The sequence below is a fragment of the Nuphar pumila genome, chromosome 8 (assembly GCF_984573655.1).
Source record: "Nuphar pumila chromosome 8, dmNupPumi1.hap1.1, whole genome shotgun sequence".
Classification (NCBI taxonomy): domain Eukaryota; kingdom Viridiplantae; phylum Streptophyta; class Magnoliopsida; order Nymphaeales; family Nymphaeaceae; genus Nuphar; species Nuphar pumila.
This window is the reverse complement of record NC_143256.1, coordinates 96882347-96894778: the sequence shown is the minus strand read 5'-3', so window position 1 is coordinate 96894778 and position 12432 is coordinate 96882347.

Here is a 12432-nt window from a genome sequence, read left to right as displayed (position 1 = left end):
AAGAATCCTCTTTAAATTTTGTGAAATTCTATTATCAATATTCTTTCAGCAATTGCTTTCACAATGTCAAGAATACTCTCTTTTCTGCTCATATCAAGGAAATTAATAGCTTCCTTGAAAGAAAGTCAATTACAAGAAATTTGAATTCGAATCTTGATTCTACGGAGTTAAGCCCAGTCGGAGGTAATACTTCAGGTAGAAAAGAGGGATTATTTTCAAAACAATGTGCATCATTTTAAATTATTTTGAATCAACAATAATTTTCAACATTCTGACAATATTTTCTAGCCATCCTGATGTGAAGCGCGAGTTTGAGGTTCATCTTTGGCGCACCCTGACATCAGTTGTTATCCCTTTTAAGGACTTGATAACGGGAGTTTTCAAGATTCCTTCCCTTCTGTTGGTATAATCTGAGCGCATGGGCTCTCAGATTCGCACACTTCCCTGTGTCCCCACTGTCCCACCATAGAGAGTCCAATTTTGGCTTGAGGTTAAGCCACCAATCATTTTCTCGCAAAAGGTCATCAATTTTAAAAGTTATTTAGTCTCAGCAATGAGGCGCCCAAAATCAAACCCCTTTTCAAGCTTTAGGGACCCCAATTTCATCCTTTTACAAAACCCTTATCGGATTCATTGTGCGGAAATCTGAAGGTTCCATCATGGTTTCTTCCTTCGAGGAGTCCATTTCATTTTCCGCCCAATCAGGATAAGGGTACAAACCTGAGCCTCCTTTGATGAGGTATTTCATTTTCCGACCAATCAGGATAAGGGTATAAACCTGAGCCTCCTTTGATGAGGTATTTCATTTTCCGCCCAATCAGGATAAGGGTATAAACCTGAGCCTCCTTTGATGAGGTATTTTATTTTCCTCCCAATCAGGATAAGGGTACAAACCTGAGCCTCTTTGATGAGGTATTTTATTTTTCGCCCAATCAGGATAAGGGTACAAACCTGAGCCTCCTTTGATGAGGTATTTCATTTTCCTCCCAATCAGGATAAGGGTACAAACCTGAGCCTCTTTGATGATGTATTTCATTTTCCGCCCAATCAGGATAAGGGTACAAAGCTGAGCCTCCTTTGATGAGGTATTTCATTTTCCGCCCAATCAGGATAAGGGTACAAACCTGAGCCTCCTTTGATGAGGTATTTCATTTTCCGCCCAATCAGGATAAGGGTACAAACCTGAGCCTCCTTTGATGAGGTATTTTATTTCCCGATCAGGTTAAGGGTTAAGCCTGAGCCTCATTTTAATGAGGTATTTCATTTCCCGGTCAAGTTAAGGGTCAAACCTGAGCTTCGTTTCTACACGAGGTATTTTCAGTCCCATCCAGGTTAAGGGCAAAACCTGAATCTCACTTCTTTAGAGGTAAATTTTTTTTCTTCCTTATTCTCCATTTTCATCAGGGCTAATCTCTTCAAAACCAGTCAGATCCTTCTAACCGGGGCATTTTTATAGCCCAAATTTGGTGTGTTTTTCTTTGCCACTAAGCTCGTCCACAAGCCGGCTTAGTAGCAAAGAGGGGCATCTGTAAACACCCCAAATTTATCTCATCCATTCTCAAACAACCCTCCTCGTGCAGTGCCAACCCTGTTAGGTCAGTGTAGGAGTCAAACCCCGAGTAAGTTTCAGAAAATCACCATTTTACCAACTTTCATTAGGAAAATTACCATTTTACCCCTAGGTCATCCCAGACCCCAGTCAGTCGGAGTCAACCAAGCTCATTGGTCAGTTCAGAACATTTAGAATATCAATCATTTCAAGCTTATCTGAGCTCACAATGAACAGACCATTTCCATTTCTGACAATTCCTGCCAAAATGGGATCATTTCTTCAGAAATGAGCTCATTTCTCACTCAAATCCAAACCAATTGTCTTTGAGTCAGTCATTGATAGCCAGTCATACTCCTCAGAGTCTAACTTGAGCTCACCAATAGTTTGAGTGCTTTCGTTTCAGTTCAAAACCATTTCTAAGTGTTCAGGAGCCCATTTTAGTCCATTTCAGCTCTTTCAGCTGAAATTTTGCCAAGTTCAGTCAGTTGAGCTAGTGTTTAAGCCTCGATTTTAGTTCATCTCAGTATTACTGAACTTTGTTTTAGCTCAAAGCCAGCTCAAGTTCGTAATTCACTTCACTCCAGTGACCATTCGATACCATTTCTCTAAAAATGGCAGCTTTTCTTGAAAATTCAGTCGGAAAGGTCAGTTGAGTCAGTGCCTGGTCAGTTCATTTGAGTTCTGAAACTCTAAAAGTCAGCTCAATCTAGCTCATTTCAGTTAAATCCAACTCGAACCCCAATTTTCAGTGTCACTCTGACCCAGTAGAGTCCTGAAAACCATTTCTTGAGCTATTTTGTAAATTTTATCAATTTTAATGCTTTTTAAACTGATACAAGTGTCAATCGAGGTCTGACATCCAAAATTCTTTATTCAAGGTTAGCATTTCGCATAGCATTTCATGTCATTTCTCATCATTTCATATCATTTCTCAGCATTTCATCACATTTCATTTCATTTTCGAAGTCCAGAACTCCAGTTTTATAAATTTCAATCCAGATCGAGTTTTAAAAGCTTTCAGAAATCAATTTCAAACTCTGGGTTTCCAAAATTGACATTTTACCTACAAGAGTCTAAATTTGGAAATATTTTCTCAAGAAAAATAATTTGGATTTATTTCAAACTCAAATTTTTGAACTCTACACTAGATTTGCTTCGCAACGGGGTATTGAACTTCAAAATCCAAGCTCGATTAAAAAACTGCCAAAAATAGCTCATTTTGTTGGAAGCATTTTCTTGAGAAAAACAATCTGGATTTCTTTCAAAATTACATTTTCAAATTCTACACTGGATTTGCTTCGCAACGGGGTATTGAACTTCAAAATTCAAGCTCATTTCAAAAACTGCCAAAAATAGCTCATTTTATTGGAAGCATTTTATCGAGAAAAACAATCTGGATTTCTTTCAAAATTACATTTTCAAATTCTACACTGGATTTGCTTCGCAACGAGGTATTGAACTTCAAAATCCGAGCTCGTTTCAAAAACTGCCAAAAATAGCTCATTTTGTTGGAAGCATTTTCTCGAGAAAAACAATCTGGATTTCTTTCAAAATTACATTTTCAAATTCTACACTGGATTTGCTTCGCAACGGGGTATTGAACTTCAAAATCTGAGCTTGTTTAAAAAACTGCCAAAAATAGCTTGTTTCGTTTGGAAACTTTTTGAAAAGACTATTTTACCCCTCTAATCTTCAAAATGATTTTCAAAATTGAAATTTGGACCCGCTCTGAGATGGCCCATTCATTTACATTTCTATTTTATTAAAAAAAACAAAAAAAATTCTTTTTATTTGTTTGTTTTTGTTTTTATTGATTTTTATTTTTTTATTTTATTTTATTTTAGAGAGGAGGTGGGACCCACAAGGTGGTCACCCAAACCTCCAGCCCCACTTTCCATTTTTTTCTCATTTTTTTTTTCTTTTCCTTTTTCCCTCCTTTTCTTTCTTTCCTTTTTTTTCCCTTTTCTTTCTTTTTTCCTTCCCTTCCTTCTTTCCTTCTTCCCTTTCTTCCTCCCTTCCTTTCCCTCTTGCCCAGTCATTCACGTAAACTCATTCCCCTCTCTTTCATTATCCCCTCTAAACACTAAGTTCACTCTCATTAAAGACCTAAGTTTTGTTTTAACCAAAAAAAACAAAGAAACCTACGGCTGCCTCTTCCCATCTCTCTCTCTCTCTCTCTCTCTCTTGCATTCCATTCAGCCATGGCTGCCATCCCTTCGGCTCCAACTATGAAATAGCTCCATTCGGTTGCAGCAGCCACGACCCCAGCCACCACCATCATTCAACCCCGGTTCCAGCTCCATTGAAACGTCTACAAGGTGCAACCCACCTTCAACTCAAGCAAGCATCCAGCTCCTCCTTCAAAGCACCATCAGCAGCCTCCATTGGCTACAACCCATCTCAAAAATACTTTCTTCCAGCAAGGTTCAAGGCTGCAGTCAATCTATCCGTTACAAGGTGGAATCCAAGGTATGACTCCCATTTCATCAATATTTATTTGTTTAAATATATGATATTTCAATAAAAGTGCTACCGGATGATATGATCCATCCGTTCTATGGATGAAATCCCTCATCTCTACGGCCAACATAAAAAAAATGGTTCATATCCCCTGCTTACTTTTTTTTTTCGTTATTTTCCATGATTAGTTACATACTTTAGACATCATGCTAGTTAGATTTATGTTTTGCTTAGGTGTTATTCTGATTTCATTAAAGTTAAGTTAATATTCTATCCATATATCCATTAATTTACATAGGAATTCTTTATGATAAATCTTGAAAATGTTATCATGGATGCACATGGTTGTTGCTGATACCTTGAAAAAAACCCAGTACGATTTGGATATCAAAACCTTCTCAAATAAATCAAATCCTAAATTGGGATTTTGTATTTCTGGAACTTCCAATTTCTGCTTTAGTAGACAAAAACCTCCGGCACCACCCTCTTGGGAGATTTGAATTGTCCTCCAAAAATCACAGTAGATTCATGATTGAATTTACTAATGATCTGGAAATTTTTAGGTTTTTCTAATTAGTTTTGACCTCTGTAAAAAATTGGATTTCTCAGACCCCTGAGAAAATATCGATTTTCTTTCGTCAGGGTATAGACAGACTCTAATGCACCGAGTCCATCCAATCTGTAACCCGTCTGCAAAAACTTTAAACATAAACGTTGTTCCTAACATAATAGCCTATCATTTCCCAAAATGTGGGAATTTTTTAATCTGTTTCATTATTTTTCCCGGATTTTCCCTTTCTGTCTAACAGATTCTAATGTCCAGAAATCTCAGAGATCTAGGTCTATGATAACAGTGTGGCGTTTTCCAAACCATAATCCTAATCCCTATGGTGTCAAAAGATCAAATCTTCCTCTGTTTGTCAGAGACATTTTCGCACAATTTCAGCCTTTAACCCATCTGTCTTTCATTTTTCCCATGTTTTCTACCGAAACCTATCTGTTTCCCCTAAATCCTAGAGTCGCCGGATTCCGATCCGACTTGCCGGAGTGGCACAGCTCCGCCCATAGGTCAAAACCAGAAAGTGTAAAAGGAAAAAATCTTTGCCTTACTGTCCTCTGTCACCCCATAAAATTTGGGAAATTTTTATGGAAATTTGATATCGTAAATCCCCTTTAGAATCAACATTTTAGGCAAAAATCACAAAATTTAGGGTTTTTATTTGAATTTCCATATTTAAAAATATAAAAAAATTAGATTTTCGAGCTTCATTATGTTTATAGGGTTATTTTAGGTGTCCATGACAAATTTGGTTTAATTCCAAGTTCAGTTGCTCCATGTGTTAGTTTATCTTTAAATTCAGAAGCGAAAATCAGGCGAAAATCAAGTTATATTTGATATTTATGATATTTTCGCCATTTTAGGGTTTTTATCATGTACATAAGCATGTATAATCATATTAGGGTTAATTTCAATCTCCTTTGCATTTCATATTTTCCAATTTTGCAAAATTTATTTCAGAAAACCCTCGTTTCAAGGCCATAGTCTTGTTATCGGGGGTATTTTGGTCATTTTGACCTAAATTTCGAAATTTCAATTTCTAATTCTCCAAAATTTCATGCATATCATCATATTATGTTTGATTTATTTCATTTGATTTTCAAAATTCCAAAATTTATAAAAATTCTTTCAAAAAACCCTGTTTTCAAGGTCATCAGGGGTATTTTGGTCATTTTGACCCCAACTTCGAATTTTCAAGTTTATTTTCGAAATTTATTCATTATTTATCATGTTTATATCAAAAGGGGTATGAATTTGGGTTTATATATGAACGATATCCGATAATTTCCCATATTTTTGGATAAATTAAAAAAAAACTACATTTTTGTGCTAACTTTGTTTTCTAGTTTTGCAGGAACATTCAAGAAGAAGACTTAGCTTTTATTTTTATTTTATTTTTTTTATTTCAATTCAATGTAACCTCAAATGTAATAATTTGGAATAAGAGTTACTTTTCTGCTTAGAATAGGGTTGCATTGCATATAGTTTAATTTATGCAAATTTCAATATGTGATGTATGATTCATGCACATTATTTCAAATTCACTATGGTTTACATGAATGGCACGTGCACAAGCTCTTATGGAGTTTATAAACTCGGTGGGATTCGTATTTATGGCCATAGTCAGAATACGAAGAAAACCAAGATTTATGATCTTCATATTAGCCACATTCAGCCTACACACTTAGGCTAACTTCAAAAATGCACTGCATTTTTCAAAACTTCAAAAGGATTTCTCAATTTCTCAATGAAATTTCCTTTTCAAATTCATATTCATTCATTCATATTATTCAAACTGCATTGTTTTCAAATTCATTTTCCAATTTCAATTTCAAAAAAAAAATAAATCAGTTTTCTCAAGAATTTCCAATTCTTTCTCAGGATCTGATTTTCTCAAAATCCTAAGTTTTCAAATGACATTTCAAAGCATTTCCCAAGTTCAAATCAAGATTTTCCTATGTTTTCAAATTCTCAAATTTCAAAATACCAAGTTTTCATAAATCGATTTTATCATATTTTCCAGTTTTCCTGAGAATTCATTTTCCATTTCAAAAGTCATTTTCCAATGAATTTCTTAGATTTTCTCAGAATTCTCAAATCCATTTTCTCAGAAAAGCAATTCCAAATTTCAAAATCAATTTTCTAAAGTTCAAATTTTCCTAAGAAATCACTTTCCAATGCAAATTTCTGATTTCCAATAAAATTCAATTATTTTCCCAAGAGTTCCATTTTCAAGCATTTTCCAGTCCTTTTCTAAATGCATTTCAATTTTCCAAAGCAAACATCATATTTTCTCAAACTTGCATTTTTCAAAATTCCATAGCACAAGCCTGGTTCTTTGTGCATTCTAGAAAAAATAGAGCATAATTTAGATATTTGAGTCAAGTTAAAGCACGTAATTGATCCTTGGTTCAATTACCCCTGGTAAAGGCGTCAGGAACGGTTGAATCTCGTACCGACAGGCGGATCCCATTCCACGGAATTTTCCCGCAAATTTTCAAAACAGAGGCGAGTAATTTTCAATACCATTTTCAAAACTTTGGTCGAGTTTGACTCGCAAATTCGTTTCTCTCTCGCAAGGGAGGGGAAAAATTTTGCGATGATAATAGAAATGAACAACAGAAAATATGCCTTGTTACCTAGGCGAGGTCGTCAACCATGAGGAAAATACCATTTTTGAAGGAAAGAGATATCTCTTGGGAAAACAATCCGCAAACGGATTTAGAACAAGGAGAAGGCAAGTGGGTAAACAATTTTGACCGCAATAATCAAGGTATGCACGAGGAAAATAAGGTGAAGAATTTTGCAAATCGACAAAAGGATTGAAAATCCAATGAGAGAGAACATATGATTTTTGAAAATTGCAGGCAAGATAAAAATGCAGCTGGAAATTCGAGATCCAGTAGAACGGGAGAATGGAAAATCACCTGGAGTTTTTTAGAGAAATTAGATGTTTGGGAAAATCATCCAGTGTTTGAAAAAATAAAAGGAAAAGATGAGAGTATGGATATTTGGAAAAATATTTTTCGGGGAAAATATGAAAGAAATAAAGGTAGCATACAAACAATCACATCCTACACAAACATTTATGCACATACAGCACTCCCTAAAAGGCTGACTCTAAATGCATCATTTTGAAAAACAGTTGTAGGACCTTAATCCTAACTCTAGGTTCAGATCATCTTTGTTCAATCGAGTTATGCCGATATACCCGAACCGAAATTCGAGGTACGTGGCATATAATCTCAACTCCGGTTCTAAGGTAAGGTTTTCCAACATCCTTCAGCGCCTACCGATATACTTCGGACTGTGGCCCGCGGTACGTGGTAAGGGGGTGTTAACCCAAATAAGTGGCCCAGTTGTGAGGTTCTGTCCCGAACTAGGGTTCTGGAAGAGAGCCCAACAACGTGAAGACCGGGTAATGATAGGTAAGTTGATTTTAAAAAAAAATGATCACATGCAAGAAATAGAGGGCTCTAAGTCCTAGAGAGATAGATTTTTGAAAATCTTTGAAGAAGCATACATTGTTTGCATTCAGATCCTAAATTGAGGAGAGTTGTATTTAGACCTAAGTCTATGTGAGCATGAAAATATCTCCTCAATCTGGTCCTACCAAACCATGCCTAGTCTATATACAGTCAATGTCAGCTAGGTTAGAATCTAGGGTCCTAGGTTCGCATGATAGAAAAAGTAAAGAGCTGACATTTTGTGAACATAATTTCGATAATTGAACTAAGCCAAGCACAATTTTGGTCAGACAAGGACAGGTCCCATCACGGTCGCCAAACCTGTTGTCGCCGCAAAATTTTTTCGTCTTCCCTTCCTTGTGGGAGAGAGAGGAAAATGCTTTTGCGGGTCAAACTTGACCAGATTTTGGAAAATGGTTTTGAAATACTCGCATCCGTTTTTTAAAATAGCGGGAAAATCCATGGGATGGAGCTCGACCTGTCGGTACGAGGTTCGACCGTTCCTGCCGCCTTTAGCAGGGGTAATCGAACCAAGGACCAAAAATGTGCTTGACTTAGCTAAATTGTCAAAATCGTGTTCTATCCTAAATGCACAAAGAATTCAGGCATGTGCTATGAAATTTGGTAAAATGTAAGTTGGAAACTTATGAGGTATGCTTAGAAAACATTTGGAGTTGAAAAGCATTTCTCAGGAAAAAGGTGGAATTCAGTCTCTCAGGAAATTCTGATAAAAAGGATTTGAAATCTCGAGAAAATTTATGAAGATTTGGGAAAATCATGAATGGTTGAAAATCTAGGGAAAATAGAAGTGATTCTTGAGAAAGAGGTGAACACGGGAAGAGAAAATGATGAACAGGAAAATTTTAGCTTTGAAAAGTTTCTCAGAAAAATGAGCAAAATTCATTGGAAAACTCTTTAGAGAAGAAAAAATGAAACTCAGGAAATTGAAACCCTGAGAATCTTAAGCTTGAAATACTTGGAAATCGATTTTGATTTTGAGAAAGATGAGAAATTTGAAAAGAATCTTAAGAAAATAACATTTTCCAGGGAAAATCATGGGAAAACCAGACTTGGAAAATCCGACTTTGAAAATTTTAGAAGTTTCTTGAGAAACTGATTTCCATGGACTGAAGTTTTCTCGAGAAAATCATGAGAAAAACAGATGATGCCATGATACAGATGATTTGGATGTATGAATGCAGTTTGAAAAGATTTTTCTGAGAAATTTGTTGGAAAAATGTGTATTAAGTCAAAATAAGTCCTTCACATATTCTGACTGTGGCCATGAACATGTTCAGAGCTTAATTGATTTAATGCACAATACTTTGCAAAGTTGGAAATATGATGTGCATTTTTAAGATAGCCTAAGAGTGTAGGCTCAATGTGACTGGTAGAAAGATGATGAATCTGGGTCTCGTCCATATTTCGACTAGGGCCGTAAATATGAATTCCACCGAGTTCATCAACTCTCTAAGAGTTGGTGCACGTGTTATTCGTGTGCATCCATAGTGCTTTTGAAATAAAATGCATGAATCATATAAACAGGATATTGCATGAATTCAAACTATATGATATGCATCCTAATCTAAGCAGAAAATTAAATCTCTTATTCCAAAATTTACATCATTATATGATTAAATAAATGAAAGAAAGGGAAATTGCATACTTCAATTCCTTCTTTTGAATGTCCCTGCCAAACTAGAAATGAGGTTAGCTCACATATGTGGGTTTTTCCAAGGTTTTCCAATAATATTCTGAAATTATTGGACTTAATTGGATATAAACCCTATTCTCATGCTTTCTTGATATTTGAAATGATGTAAATGCAATAAATTCAGTAAGAAATAGTTTGAAATTCGAAATTATGGTCAAAATGACCAAAATACCCCTGATATTAAGATTACACCTTTAAAATCAGGGTTTTTTGAAGGAAATTTTGGTAAAATTGAGATTTTGAAATTCGAATTGAACCAAATGATGATGAAATGCAGTACGAGGCATGATGAAATGCTGTTAAGCGTCTTAGGACTGTAAAATCAGAATTTGACATTTTGCAATTCATCCAAAATAATGAATTTCGCTTGGATTCGGGTCCCGTAGGGCCCTGTTTTGATGATACGGCTAAACCGAGCATCAAACAAATTCCAAATCACACCAAACTCGATATGACACATCTTTTCATTTTGATAAACAGCCTAGAATGCTAACACTCATTAAATGACATGGTTTGGATGCGAAAATTTACATAAAATCCTAAAATGGGTGAATTTCGCCTGCGAACCCGAACCAAATGTAACACTTAATGCAGTAATACAAGAATTCTACCATAGAAACATCTGAGATTTCGCAGACTGCTAAATGACATGAAAATAAACAATTTTGTCTTTTACAGGACCGGGATTTGAACTACGGTGAGTTCGGTAAAAAGGATTTGGTTCTGACGGAGGCAATATCAACCTGATCCGATATAAAATTGCATACAAAATAGCATCCGACCATAACAATTTCTTATATTTAACTGAGGAACTAACGACACACACAGGAACAACTTTTATTTTTATGATTTTGGCATTTGATCAACAGGACAAAGATAAAAATATAACTTTTCATGCCTAAATCAATAGAGCAGATAAATATCACAAAACAGGAGACTAACAAGAAAAATCCGAAACAGATATTAAAACTGTTCTAAAAATCATAAGCTTTCAGATGCAAACAGAAGACACCCCGGACACGACATTCACTTTTTACAGATTTGGATTTGGAGCAACACCCAAAGAGAACCCATCGACCTAAGTCGATCCAGAGACTCAAATCAAGCTTTGACACGTGTCCCAAACTCTCGGATTTGTGTCAGACATCAAAAAAATTCTAAAACATCGGAGAAAATCATATTAAAAACTAGACATCATCTCGAGTTCATAACATCTTTCAGATCGAAAATCGGACCTCATATGAGAGAGATCTTGATTTTACAATTCGGAGATAAATTTTCAAAACGTATCCTAGCTAACAAAATCCGACCTACCATTTTGACCTTTTACCACAGTAAAAAAATTCAAATCATTCCGCATTTTTCGAAGATTGTTAGGGACACCTAAGGGCGCATACTATGATTTTCTCAGTATTTTTAACGAAAAATAAATGCATGAAATGATGTGTGGACTCACGGACAAAAATAGGGAGTTACCTAAATGAAGCTGAATGCATGAAATATTAAATAAATTCATGAAACATGCTATTTAAATGAAATAAAACGTAAATATAACTTATTTTAATGCATGAACATGATAGAATGTGAAAATCTAATCAAGAAAGCATTAGAAACATCTTTTGATATATGTCATTTTATGAGAATAGCTCGATCCATCCCTCGGATGAGCCCTTTCTTCAAAACGACAATACGAGTCGAGTAAGAAAATGAAATCAATAGGGATAGAAGTGTACCTTGTGTTTTCCTGCAGCTTTGGAACTCCCGAAATGAGCGGCTACAAACAGCTTCTTTCGTCCTTCGATCTGAGCTTCCGAGGGTTCATGAAAATCGATCCACGCCTAGATCGAATTGGAAGTGGTACGAGCAATGTGGGTGCTTCAATACACCCTCTCAATTGAGCCCAAAGAGGGCGTGAATTCAAAACTTCAAAATCGTGTAGTAGAGGAAGTCTAAGTTGAAATGCCAAATTAAAAAAGGAGCTCTCTCCAGCTGGGCGTGGGCCCTTGTATTTGTAGCATTTTTGAAATTTTCGAATTTCAAACAGGCTCAATCTGAGCCCTCCATGTGGCGCCATCTCAGAGCATGGCACTTGGATTTTTGAGAAAATATAAAATGAGAATTTTGTGGGTGAGACACCTCAGCAGGTGAGTTTGAAAATTTTCAAAATTGTAGCTTGATTTTCTCTGCAGGAGGCTCCCAAATGGCGCCACCTCAGAGGGTGCTATCTGGGGTTTGAAATTCAAAATTTGCGTTTTTGCAAGGAGCCCTCATTAGGCGCCACCTCATGGTGGGCTACTTTTATTTTGAATAAAATAAAAAATGAAAATTGAAGCCAAGTGGGGCTCTAGAATGGCTCCACCTCAAAAGGGAGTTTGAGGTTTAAAGTTGGAAGCAGTAGGAGCAGGCCATGTGGCGCCACCTCTGAGGAGTTCAAATATTCAAATTTCTGCTTTTTCTAGAAGGAGCAGAGGCTGGCACGTGGCAGAGGGAAGAGTAGGAGGGACAAGTACACGTGGCGCCATCTCAGACCAGATAGAAAAGGTGAAGTTCAGGATTTGCGCCACCTCTGGAAGGATTTGAATGTTTGAATTTTAGCTTTTTCTGAAGAGAGCAAAAAATGACATGTGGCATTTTCTTTTTCTGAGAAGAGCAGAGAATGACATGTGTCATTTGCTTTTTC